Source organism: Panthera uncia (genome assembly GCF_023721935.1).
Source record: "Panthera uncia isolate 11264 chromosome D3 unlocalized genomic scaffold, Puncia_PCG_1.0 HiC_scaffold_8, whole genome shotgun sequence".
In the NCBI taxonomy this organism is placed as follows: Eukaryota; Metazoa; Chordata; class Mammalia; order Carnivora; family Felidae; genus Panthera; species Panthera uncia.
In genome coordinates, this window is record NW_026057586.1 from 30,026,080 (window position 1) to 30,039,523 (window position 13,444).

At 37.7% G+C, this 13,444-nt stretch overlaps 1 pseudogene; it reads right to left on the reverse strand.

Annotated features, from left to right (window-relative positions):
• Positions 1 to 404: 404 nt before the first annotated feature.
• LOC125914312 (60S ribosomal protein L7a-like) lies at positions 405 to 10,091 on the reverse strand (annotated as a pseudogene).
• Positions 10,092 to 13,444: the final 3,353 nt, after the last annotated feature.

Sequence of the window (13,444 nt, forward strand, 5' to 3'; positions counted from 1 at the left end):
TGGTTTTTAAGCATCAAATATTTTGTGGTTCTTTGTTATCACAGAATAATCTAGCCTGTTCAGACTAATATAATCATACTGAATTCTACATAAACAATTTATCTCAAGAGTAATAACAATTTAATGTCTTCCTTTTAAATAACCCTATTTTATAGGTTTTTCTTGTCATAGAGCACTAGCCAAAATCTGCACTATATTATTGAATGAGTGAGGATATAGTGCACACTCTTGTTTTCTTCCTAATTATAAAGAAAATACCATTTAGTATGAGGTTTATCTTGAGCAATTTTGTCAATACTTTTTAGCAGATGAAAATAATTTTCTCTTCCATTCCTAGTTTGCTAAAGGAGTTTAAAAGAGAACTTTCTATTACTTTTATGTACAGAAAATTCAGCAGCACACACTTAGCTCAGTTTGGTGGCCAGTTCTTTAGACTTTGCCTTTTCCAACTTGGTAATGTGAGCCATCAACTATGGACCCAGGATGCTGCCTCCCCAGTAAAGATGGATCTCATCATATCTGTCATTGTCATTGGTCCCAATAGTTTCCACCAGCTTATCCAGAGCTCCTTTGTTTTCCCAGTTAACCTGTGTGAAGATGTAGGTCTTCCTGTGGACAGGGTGCCCCAGCCTGGCTTTCCCCTTGATGATGCAGTAGGGAACCCCATCTTATGACACAGCAGGCAGGAAGACAATCAATTCAATGGGATCCACATCATGTGCAATCACTACAGGCTGAGCCTTCTTGTTTTCCACCAAGGTGGTGACAGTATTAACCCCAGCTCAAATGACAGGCAGCCTCTTAGTGGGGACATGCCCTTTGCTGGCAGCTTTCTTCTCAGCCCCAGGGGCCAACAGTCTCTGCTTCTTCTCTTGCTCTATCTCTGGTCTGTATTTGTGAGCCAGCTTAAGCAGTTGAGTAGCTGTTTGGTGGTCCAAAGCCTGGGTGAACTGGTTAATTGCAGGAGGCACTTTTAGACATTTATGGAAAATAGTCCTTTACTACTGCAGCCAGAGGTAGTGGGGTCATTTGACAAAGTGGGTAAGGTCCCTTTTGGGGTGGATGTCCTGTCTGAAGGCAGAATTCTTGGACCTTTTCTCAAACAGGGGAGTGACCACCTTCTTGTTCTCCTGCTTCTTCACGACAGCAGGAACCAGGGCCACCTTTCTCCCCTTAGCCTTCTCTCCTTTTTTGCATCTTGGATGGCTGGAGGAGACAACTAGACTTTTTTTAAATCATCAGTGGGTTGTCAGATCTTATCAAATGATTTTCCTACATCTGTTGACATGCAGATATAGTTTTTCCTCTTTTAAGTTTTTAATGTGGTGATTTTATTACTTCATTTTTCTAATGTTAAACCAAACTTACATTTCTAGGTTTAATTTAACTATACTATCCTTTAAAATGTATTGCTGGATTCAGTTCATCAACGTTCTTTTAAAAATTTTGTCATTTATAGTCTTGATCAAGATTGGTCTATAGTTTTCCTTTCTTATATTTTCCTTGAGAGGTTTAGGAATCAAAATTACAAAATGAATTGGAAAGTATTCTCTGTTTATCTAGACTCTGGAGAAGTATATATAAGATAGAATGTATCTATACCATGTGTGTATAATTCACAAATGAATAAATATTCATATAGTGGGGTTGAACTAAACTTTTTTAATGATGAAGGGATGTTGAAATTCTTTGGTGACCAGTGATACACATAAAGCATATAAATTCCCTAGTTTGACATTTGACGCTCTCTACAGTCTAGCTCTAGGCTCTTTTTTCCAATCTTAAGCCTTAGGGGAAAATATTACTCTTGATTTCCATTAGCTATATTCCTTTTCTTTTCCTAAATTTGTAGAACTGGTATTTTAAACCCATAAGAGAGCTTGTATGGTCTCTGGAAAAGTCTTATCCTTTTTCAGATGAATTTATCTGGTCTCAAGAAGGTTGAGTTAGTTTTCCAAAGTCACGTGACTAAAAGAGTCACCCTGTAGGTTCTAACCTCCTTTGTGAGGTTGTCTCTTGTTTTTCTAACCACTTTCCTGCAACAGCAGCATGACTCACCACTGCAGTTATAACACACTATACCAAACTCATCCCCTCTCACAATACATGACTTCCCCAGAAGACTGCTAGTACTTACGACAGTCTGTTATTTATGTGGGTAGAAAATGCAGGGTATGCTATAGACACACAATAAATACTTGTGGATTGAATGTGCTGTTGAATGCACTGTGTGTTCCATTACACTGTAAACTTCCTGAAGACAAATTCAGTGCACAGAAGGTGCTCAAAACATGTACATTAAGTAAAGGAATGCATGGGATAAACCATATGGTTTGGAATAAACCATGAATAAACATATGAAATAAACCATAAAGTGCTAGAACCAGCCCAGTGATTTTTTTTCTACTCTAGCTTGCTACTCTGTAGACAAAGGACATAAATTCACAAACAATACGTATTTGAAACACCTTACTTTATTTTCTGAAAAAGAACTGATTATTCAGGAGTTAACAGGAGAAGAGATTCCCTAAGGAGATTTTTTCTAAAAACAGCCTGTTTCGAAAGTTTGCCTCAGGGATTGTTGTGCTAAATGCTCTCAGCAAAATGCAGAATAACAGGCATCCATGTGCTCTTTGTGTAATCAAAAAGGCTGTGCTATTCATGTGTGTGAGTGTGTGTGTGGAACAAAGAAGAATTTATAAATATTTATAAAATATACTCAAAAGTAGTACGTGCTTCCAGAGTTAGAAACGATGATTTGTGCAATAAGATTTAAAGTGTGGTATTTTCTTTAATTAAGCATTTATAAATTAATAACACAACCTACCATGTTCTATTTAAAGTTAAGATTTTATTTTTTATTGGTATTTTTAAAACAGCTTTATTGAGGTATCACTGACAATGAAAAACAGTGTAAATATTTAAAGTATACAATTTGAAAAGTTGACATATACACCTTCATGCAACCATGACTACAATCAAGATAATGAACATATCAGTCATCTCCAAAAGTTTCCTCTTGCCCCTTTGCTATCTCTCCCTTCTCCTCCTATCCCTACCAACTATGTCCAGGCAGCTACTGATCCACTTACTGTCATGAAACATTAGTTTTCATTTCCTAGAATGTTATATAAACGGAGTCATGTGGTATATATACTTTCTTTGTCTGGCTTATTTCAGTAAGGTTAATGACATTGTGATTCATCCATGTTATAGTATATACTAATATTATAATTCTTTTTTTAATTGCTGAATAGTAGTCCATTGTATGGATATACCACAGTTTGTTTTATTCACCTAGTTGATGGCCATTAGGATTGTTTTCAGTTTTTGACACTTAAGATTACTAGATATTAATGTACAAGTTTTTATATGGACATGTATTTTCATTCTTAGAAATACTTAGGAATGGAATGGCTAGATTCCATAGTAAGTGTATTTTGGGGGGAGGGGGTATGTTTTTTGCTTTTCAAAGAAATTACCCAAGTGTTTTCCAAAATGGCTGCACCACTTTATGTCCCCACCAGCATGCTTAAGAGGTTCAACCTAAAGTTAAGATTTTAAACAACTAAAGTTTATAATGTGCTTTGTTTTTTATTAATCTGTGCATTTCCAGAGTACCTATCAGTTATTGAAAATGAAAATGTAATTGAAACACCACCCTAAGGTTGAGTCATTAATGTTTTTTTAAGGTTATTTGTTTGAGAGAAAGAGAGAGCACAAGTGGAGGAGGGACAGAGAGAAAGAGAGATAGAATCCCAAGCAGGCTCCTCACCATTAGCACAGAGTCTGATGTGGGGCTTGAACTCACAAACTGCAAGATCATGACCTGAGCCGAGACCAAGAGTCAGACACTTAACGGACTGCACCACTCAGGCACTCCAAGTCATTAATGTTTTATAGAGGACACAAATGCTGATAAATTTCATGTATTTGGTCATGATCCTCATTATCACCAGGTTGTGAGTCAACTCATGTAGAGATTCTCTAGAGTCACAAGAACAGCATATACCAAGGCCCGGTCAGAGCCTGTGGAAGGTTGAAGAGAAAATAGGATGCAGAAGTGTTTGAACTTTGCTTATATTCCAAGGTGACAAGTCTGGATGTTATTCAAGAAATTATGGAGTGGCAGGAATAATATCATTTTATATTGTTTATATGATTGTCGGTGTAGTACAGGGTTATGAAAAGCAGTGTTGTGTAGTGGATAAGATAATGGACTCTGAAATCAGATTGTATGGGTACATACCCAGTGCTGCTTCTTTTAAGCTGCATAACCTTAGGGAATTTCACAGCTCCTTACTTTCTTCATCTACAAATGAAGACAACAATTGTAACAACCTCCTTGAGTTGTTTGGAGGATTGATGAATTAATAAATATAAAGCACTTAAGACAATGCCAAGCATACTGAAGCAGTATATATGCTAAGTTGATGATGATGAGAGATGATGATGATGATGATGATGATGATACAGTATTAAAATAGAATTAACAGTGAGGTCCATAGTTGGAAGTGGGGAAAGCATTTAGAGAAGCAAAATTTTACCTTAAAGAGAATGACTTTGAATAATGACCAGATATGCTATTATATTTACTCCTTGTCTCTTCTCTTCTGGTCAAACTGGGATCAGACATAACTCTTGTTAGACAAAGGTGTTTAAATGAAATGTGATTGGAATATAAAATCTGGAATTTAGATAACTGAGATTTGGAATGGACAAGAAAATGTGACCTTACAGTAGCAACTTCTAAGAAGTTCTTTTTATTTCCCCTTATCAAATAGATGTAGGGATTATAGTATATGCTAAGAGGAGAATGACATTGAACAGTGAAGATTTGGGAAATTAATGTGAAGAAACCTTTGTGAAAGACTCTCTTTCTGTCAGCTTCCATCTTAATTAACTCTATTGGAATGGCTGGCAACACAGTTCTTCAAATAGTCCCGAAACACTTGCTCTTAACCATTATGCTACACACGACTGCTGGGGGTGGGGTGTTGAGAGGTGAATAGTTCTAAATGTTTAAAGCAACTAGATCCCTTTTTAGTAAGTTCACTCTGGAACAGTGTGAAACATGGTCTGAAATTGGGAAGCACTGAGAGTAAGTAGTCCAGATGCATGTTCAATAGTCCAAGGTCAGAAATGGTGAAGTTATGGATCATGTCTAGAGAAGGAGAAGTATTTTAGGATAATGTTTTGGGTTTGTTGATAGCATCTAAGAAAGAGAGAAGTTCATGGGGTAGATGTTGAGAGTGTTAATTTTCCTTAGGAGCACAGAAGTTGAGAGTGTTGTTTGGGTAAGGTAAGTAGGTGAGAGACATATTAAGTTAGTGTTGTCTGAAGCTGGTCCTATTTGTGATCAATTGAAGATAAATTAGAGTTTCTGAATAGCAGGGGCACATGGGTGGCTCAGTAAGTTAAGCATCCGACTCTTGATTTTGGCTTAGGCCATGGTCTCGTGGTTCATGGTATCAGGCCCCACCCTGCATAGGACTCTGTATTGACAGTGTAGAGCCTGCTTGAGATTCTCTCTCTCCCTCTCTCTCTCTGTCCCTCTCCCACTTGTTCCTCTCTCTCTCTCCCTCTCTCTCTCAATAAATAAGCATTTTTTAAAGATAATTTCTGGAAAGAAAATGTATGGAGATTTCATCAACCTGGAGGCAAAGGCAAAAATGGATAAAATTACCAAGAGAAAAGCATGTAAAACAAACAAACAAAGAAAGGAACAATAACAGAAAGCTGGAAAACATTGGCATTCAAAAGGAAGATGAAAAGTAATGTGAGAGGAAAGATGAGCAAATTTTCCTTCAATGACCTCTTTCTTCATCCTTCCCTTATATTTTGATGTTCCCAGGGTACCATGTTCAACCCCTGTTCTTTAATGTATATACCTTTGTCTTCAGCTCAGAAGCCAAAAAGCCAACTGCCTACTAGATAATTTCCATTTCAGCAGCCCCCACCCGGCAATTCAAACTCCTCCAGGGAGTCCCTCATTTGACCATATTAAGTCCAAAAACTCCTTTTATGCCCCCTCTTTTAGTGAAGTGCACCATCATTCACCTAGTGGCTCAAGTCTAAACAAAGCTCTGGATCATTCTATGGTACTTTCCCTCCCACATTTTCTAAATTTAAGTTTACTGCATTTCAAAAATTCTATACCATTTAGAGCTAACTCACTCCTTCCTCTTATTAACCATAGTAACTCCCTTTTAAGTTAGGCTTTCACATTTATTCATCTGGTTGCTGTGCAGTTTCTTAGTTGTGTGTTCTGCCGTCTCATCTCCTTCTGCACTTCCCCCGTGATTGTTTATGTCATTTCTTGCATTAAACATAGTATTGATTTCCCCATGGATAAAATTCAAATTCCTTGGAATTGTATATAATGATTCTTCAAGTCTTGGCTACCTATTGATCTTTATCTTTCACAAATTCTTAAGTGTGAAGCCCCTAATATATATACCTTGCTGGTTTGAATTTCAGAATGATCTGATGTAACTGACCATGCATATGTATTTGATTGCTTGAAATGTCTAAATCAGTGGTCATCAATTATGGCCTGTGGGCCAAATCTAGGCTGACATCACTTTTATAAGTTTTATTGGAATACATCCATGCCTCTTAATTTACATGTTATATATGGATTCTCTCACACTATGGGGCAGAGCTGAATGATTGTGATAGACATCATCTGCCCCCCAAACCTATAGTGCTTACTCTCTGGCCCTGCACAGAAAAAGCTTCCCTAACTTGGGTCTAAAGTGATGTTATAAATACTAAGGAAACTTAATCCAAAATAGGATTTCAGAAGTCAAGGAATGTTTTTGCAGGGAACTATGCATCAACTTCCTATAAGTGCATAAGTTTAAAACAACAGCAACAACAACAACAAAACTCTGTCTCTCGTATATTATAGGTAGAGCTTATATCTATTGTGTCCTCTTTATACACAAGAACTGAGATTGTCATGTCATCTCCCAATTTTCCACCCCACTCTGACCACATTATTGTCTACTTTGAAAAATCCCTTCATTAATGGCCAGAAATCTGAAACCAAACACTTCAAGGCTTGTGGAAGCTATGGGAAAGGGCTTCACAGACTCCAGTCACAGACAACATGGTTGACTGAGGGCCAAAGGCACTGAGCTCTGATATCCATGGCTGCTTTTACACTGAGGTCATCCTCCCCAAAGCTGTTGCCAGCTGATGAGTTCAGTATTGACTCCAAGGGAAACCTGTTCCTAGAAAACACATATTCCTCTGATGCTGGCCTGAGGATTCCTTGAAGGCCTTGTCAAATATCCCTTCACTTTCATGGGGTCTAGGATGCTTATACCCAACCTTCCTCTTTCCTTCACTCAGAGACAGACTTGCATCACTACCCAACTGCTCTGCCAGCCTTCTGTGCCTCCCTTTCCATTTTTCTTTCATGGGCATTTTCCTACTAAATACTTGCATCTTAGCTCTCTCTAGGTATCTTCTTCTCAAGGGAATTAGATTTTGTTCCCCTTCTCTACAGAGCATGTCTAGCATTTTAACTTTCCCTCATCTTTTCCTCATTCCTCATTCCTCCCCCCTCCCCACTACTTCCAAAAAGAAAATCAACTTTCTTTTTTTTTGTCAAGATGGTTAAAAGTCTATAGTGGAACATTCTCAGTGAAGCAATATAATGGAGACATTCTGGATCTTATTACCTCCTTAAAAGCATCAGAGTCTGCAGAATCTCAGAATGAGGTGAGCATTATTTTCTGTGACTTACACAGCTTCAGAAATAGTAGGCAAATGGGACACATGCATTTCTATTTTCATCTGGGACTTTTCTACTCTGATTAAGTAAAGAAATGAAGAGAACTACACTGGGTTATTCTCACATGGTGCCTAGTCATTGATTTATTAAGCAAATATTTATTGACTACCAGCTATGTGAGAGTCAGGCACTGTTCGAGGTCTGTGAATCAGGCCCTTCATTCCCAGCCTTTGAGAAGTTAGTGCCCAATATATCATGCAGGCTCTGCTTCTTGAGAGTAGCTTTGATGGCTCAGAGATTAGTCAAGAAATTATAAAGTACCCTTTATAAAGTACCTTTGCCAACATCTACCAGCCCACATAGTCTACAAATTAGAAGTTAATTTTGTCTTATTTTAAATTGCAAATATATGGGCGCATGGGTGGCTCAGTCAGTTAAGCATCTGACTTTGGCTCAGGTCATGATCCCACAGTTCATGGGTTGGAGTCCCGCGTCAGGCTCTGTGCTGACCGCTCCGAGACTGAAGCCTGCTTCAGATTCTGTGTGTGTGTCTCTCTCTGCCCTTCCCCTACTAACACTCTATCCTTCTCTCTATCTCTCAAAAATAAATAAACATTTAAAAAAATGTTTAAGAATAAATTGCAAATATATCTTTGAAAAGTTAAGACTAAAATTGGATCACAACCTGATGTTTTGATTCAATCAAACAATTATATCAACTAGTGACTTGGGAAATCTGCCAGTGTGAGTTTAGCAATGTAAAATAAACTAAATAAATCATACAAGAACCAAACATACGTGAAAAAATATAACAAAAATAAATTTTTAAAAAGGAAAGATGAAATACATATGAAGAATGAATTAACAAACCAGAAGAAATAGAAAGAATAAAGAAATAGGTAGAAAAAATATAGCTATGATATACAGAATATAGAAATAAATGTGATGGCATGCAGCTAGTCCAAGAAAGGGTGAAAACTAAAATTAAGAGGAATAAACACTCGAGCAAATAATGGAAATACATTTTTAAAATAATTTTTAAAGAGATGACAGATGTCCGATGAAAAGTGCCTGTAAAGTGCCAATAAGGAAAGGCACTTGGACATCTTAGAAATGCAAGACTACTATAGATGCCAAAAACATTCCAAAAGCTTAGAGAAATAACAGATCATGTTCAAAAGGAAAAATGTTTTTAAGATTACACTAAATGCAGCATGGAGTATAGTTTTCAAGATACTGAAGGAAAAGATCTTAGAACTTAGAATATTTATCCAACAACACTGTCATACTAGAATAGTCTGTCATACAAGTCCTTAGAAATTTTAGTCCACATCACCGACTAGGGATCAGTAAAAAAAAATTTAACAAAAATAAAAGTACTAGCAACATAATTTTAAAATAGGCAAAACAAGTTTTCTAGAAAATGGAACACATATGACCAGTAAACAACCTAAGATATGATCGATATCTCTCATAATCAGGGAAATTGCAAATCAAGATTGCAATCAAATAGAATTTTAAATCCATTCATTAAGGAAAAAAAAGTATAGGAGGAGCCATCATGGGGGAGAAGTAGGGGGACTGGAATTACCCTCATCCCTCAAACATAGCAGTATTGAGGTGAGAACACTTGTAATACCAGGAATCCAGGCTACACAGAGTGACAGAAAAGCCTCCACAAGGTACAGACACAGCTTGGTGAGACACAGGTGTGTGTTTGCAAATTGAGAGAGATAAAACTGCTGTGTAGACATGGAGGGTATGGACCCCTTTGGTGGAGACACAAAAGGGAGAGAAAGACAGGTTGTGGAAATGTGGGATTGTATTTGGACAAGGGAAAAACCTCACACGACCACAGAAAGGGGAATGAAAAATACAGAGAGATCCAGTTTCTACTTTGCAAATGGCCTTAGAAGTGACGATCAGAGTTTTCAGGGTTGTGCAACTTTCTCCAGACTAGAGTCTGCCACATACTTGCGCCTGGGGGCCGGGGGGAGCCAGCTCTGCAGCGATCTTGAGGGGTGTACTGGAAGAGAACAGTTCCCTCCCTCGAGTACTGTGGGAAGAGGGTATATTGCTCCCCCCCACCTCCAAGGACAAAAAGCCCTGCAGGCACCAGCCAGAGGCCCCTTTGTCACTGGGCAGAGTGGTGCTACCCCAGAACCAGGTCCATGTGGAGCTGGATCCTTTAAGACATCGGGTTTTGAATTCCAGTTCATTACCTGTGGAGCAGGGCAAGCCAGCTGCCCACACTGCTCTGTGACAACTGCCTGAACAACGTGGTTTGAGACAACTGGTCTGGGGAGGAGAGATTGGGGTGTCTCCATTTACTCTCTATCACCATCATGGTAGGGCTTCAGCGAAAAAGGTTGGGTCCCCAGTGGAGGTGGACCTTACACCAAACCCTACCCCTCTGTGCCTGGTAACTGCTTATCTACTGGAGTGAGATTGACACTGACCAAACCAGGCATCCTCTCCTCCAGACCAGCATAGCCACTGGTCCCAGGCACCAACAGACAACTGTCTTGAGGTTTTGTATGTTACTTTGTTTATTTTCTATTTTTTATTTACTTTTTTTGTTTTATTATTGCTATTATTTTTCTCTTCTTCTCTTTTCCCTTCTTTTTCCTTCTACCCTCCTCCCCCCTTTTTTCCCCTTTTTCCTTTGGAATCAGGCTCATAGTTCCCGATTTGATTTTTGGTCAATTCTCATTATATATATATTCTTTATTTCTATGTTCTGGTTGTTTGTTTAATCAGGAATTTTTACTCTATTATTTTTACACCTTTTCTATATTTCCTTCTTCTTTATTTTCCTCTTTCTCTGGATTAAGCCTTATAGTTTCTTTGATACTCTGCCTGGTTGTTTTTTCTGCTCCTGTCATTTCTCTCTTTGTATGGGATAAGGCCCCTTCCACCACCACCCCTTTTCCTATTTTTCCAGGGTTACTTCAATGAACAAATCAAAGCACACCTGGTGGAAGATCCAAACCACCACTATGAACAGTGAGATGCAACAGAGATGCAACAACAGAGTACACGAAACACACTCCAAAAACACTTCCTGAAGTTCCAGGCCCTGGACACTGTATGACCCCTTTTTAATATAGTAGTAGAAATTCCAGGAGGAAATGACAGCCAGAGAATTGCTCAAAACAGGTATAAACAATATATATGAACATGAATTTAGAATAATGGTCATAAGACTAATAGTTGGGCTTGAAAAAAGCATAGAAGACAGCAGAGAATCTATTGCTACAGAGATCAAGGACCTAAGAAATAGTCACGGTGAATTAAGAAATGCCATAAACAAGATGCAAAATAAGCTACATGCAGTGACAGCAAGGATGGAGGAAGCAGAGGGAAAAATAAGTGAAATAGAAGATAAAATTATGGAAAATGATGAAGCTGAGAAAAAGAGGGATAGGAAATTACTACACAATGAGGGGAGAATTAGAGACCTAAGTGATTCAATGAAACGTGATAATATCTATTCCCTGACTTTAGCCTGTACTACAAAGCTGTAATCATCAAGACAGTATAGTATTGCCACAAAAACATTCACATAGGCCAATGGTATAGAATAGAGAACACAGAAATGGACCCACAAATGTATGACCAACTAATCTTCGACAAAACTGGAAAGAGTATCCAATGGGAGAAAGACATGTCTCTTTAGCAAATGATGCTGGCAGAATTGGACAGCAACATGCAGAAGAATGAAACTGGACCATTTTCTTATACCATACACAAAAATAAATTCAAAATGTATGAAACACCTATTTGTGAGACAGGAAACCATCAAAATCCTAGAGGAGAAAACAGGCAACAACCTCTTTGACCTTGGCCTCAGCAACTTCTTACTTGATATGTCTCTGAAAGCAAGGGAAATAAAAGCCAAAATGAACTATTGAGACCTCATCAAGATAAAAAGTTTCTGCACAGCAAAGGAAACAATCAACAAAACTAAGAGGCAACCAATGGAATGGGAGAAGATATTTACAAATGACATATCGGATAAAGGGTTAGTATCAAAAATCTCTAAAGAACGTACCAATATCAACGCCCGAAAAACAAATAATCCAGTGAAGAAATGGGCAGAAGACATGAATAGACACTTTTCCAAAGAAGACATCCAGATGGCCAACAGACACATGAATAGATGCTCAACATTGCTCATCATCAGGAAAATGCAAATCAAACCACATTGAGATGCTAAATCTGGTAAGAGCAGCTAAAAATTAGCAACTCAGGAAACAACAGATGTTTGGCGAGGATGTGGAGAAAAGGGAAGCCTCTTGCACTGTTGGTGTATATATGTATATACATATATACAATGGAACACCAATTGGTGATGAAAAATAATGAAATCTTGCCATTTGCCACAATGTGGATGGAACTGGAGGGTATTATGCTAAGTGAAATAAGTCATTCAGAAAAAGACAGATATCATATGTTTTTACTCATATGTGGAATTTGAGAAACTTAACAGAAGACCATAGGGGAAGGGAAGGAAAAATAAGTTACAAACAGAGAGGGAGGCAAACCATAAGAGAATCTTTTTTTTTAATTTTTTTAATGTTTATTTAGTTTTGAGAATGAGAGAGAGAGAGACAGAGCACGAGTTGGGGAGGGGTAGAGAGAGGGAGACACAGAATCGGAAGCAAGCTTCAAGCCATCAGCACAGAGCCCAATGCAGGGCTTAAACCCACGAACCGTGAGATCATGACCTGAGCCAAAGTCAGTCGCTTAACCGACTGAGCCACCCAGGTGCCCTGGCAAACCGTAAGAGACTCTTAAATACAAAGAACAAACTGAAGGTTGATGGGGGTGGGGGTTTGGGGGGTTAGGGAGAATGGGAAATGGGCATTGAGGAGGGCATTTATTGGGATGAGCATTGGGTGTTGTATGTAAGTGATGAACCGCGGGAATCTACTCTCAAAAGACAAGACTACACTGTATATGCTGTATATTAGCTAACTTGACAATAAATTATTACAAAATTTAAAAAGAAACACAATGTTAAGATTAAAGACTTTCAAAAAAAATAACAATCTATAAAAATTTAGACATAACTCCATTAATTTTGTTAGACATCATAATCTTATTTTCCTCTTTATTTAATGAGAAAGGATACAAAACTAAAAATCATTCCAGCAATCTGTATGTTTTATGTCTTATTAATTAAAAGTAGAATATTAAACATTTTATAAGATGAAGGTTGTAGAACTACATAATGCATTATATATTGTTGGTAAGAATGAAAATTTTTGCAACCATTTGGATAATAGTTTGAATATACCTTTTACATTTGACCATTTTTACATCCACTGGTCCAACAATTTCATGTCTAAGTAAATATCTAAAAGAAAATGTCTACATATACAAAAGGAGATGTGTACCAGAATGTTCTCAGAATCACTGTTCACAGTAGCAATAGCCTGGACACAACATAAGCACCCCTCAGTGGGAGAGTAGAAGAGTAAACAATGGTATATTCACTCCATTGAATAGTTACCAATTAGTTTCCCAATGCTGATATATGAAATTACCAACAACTTTGACTTAAAACAGCATAAATTTATTATCTTACTGTTCAGGAGATCAGAAGTCTAAAATAGTCTTACTAGCCAAAATCAAAGTGTTAGCAGGGTTGTTCCTTTCAAGGGAAAAATCCATTTTCTTCTCTTTTCTTTTCCA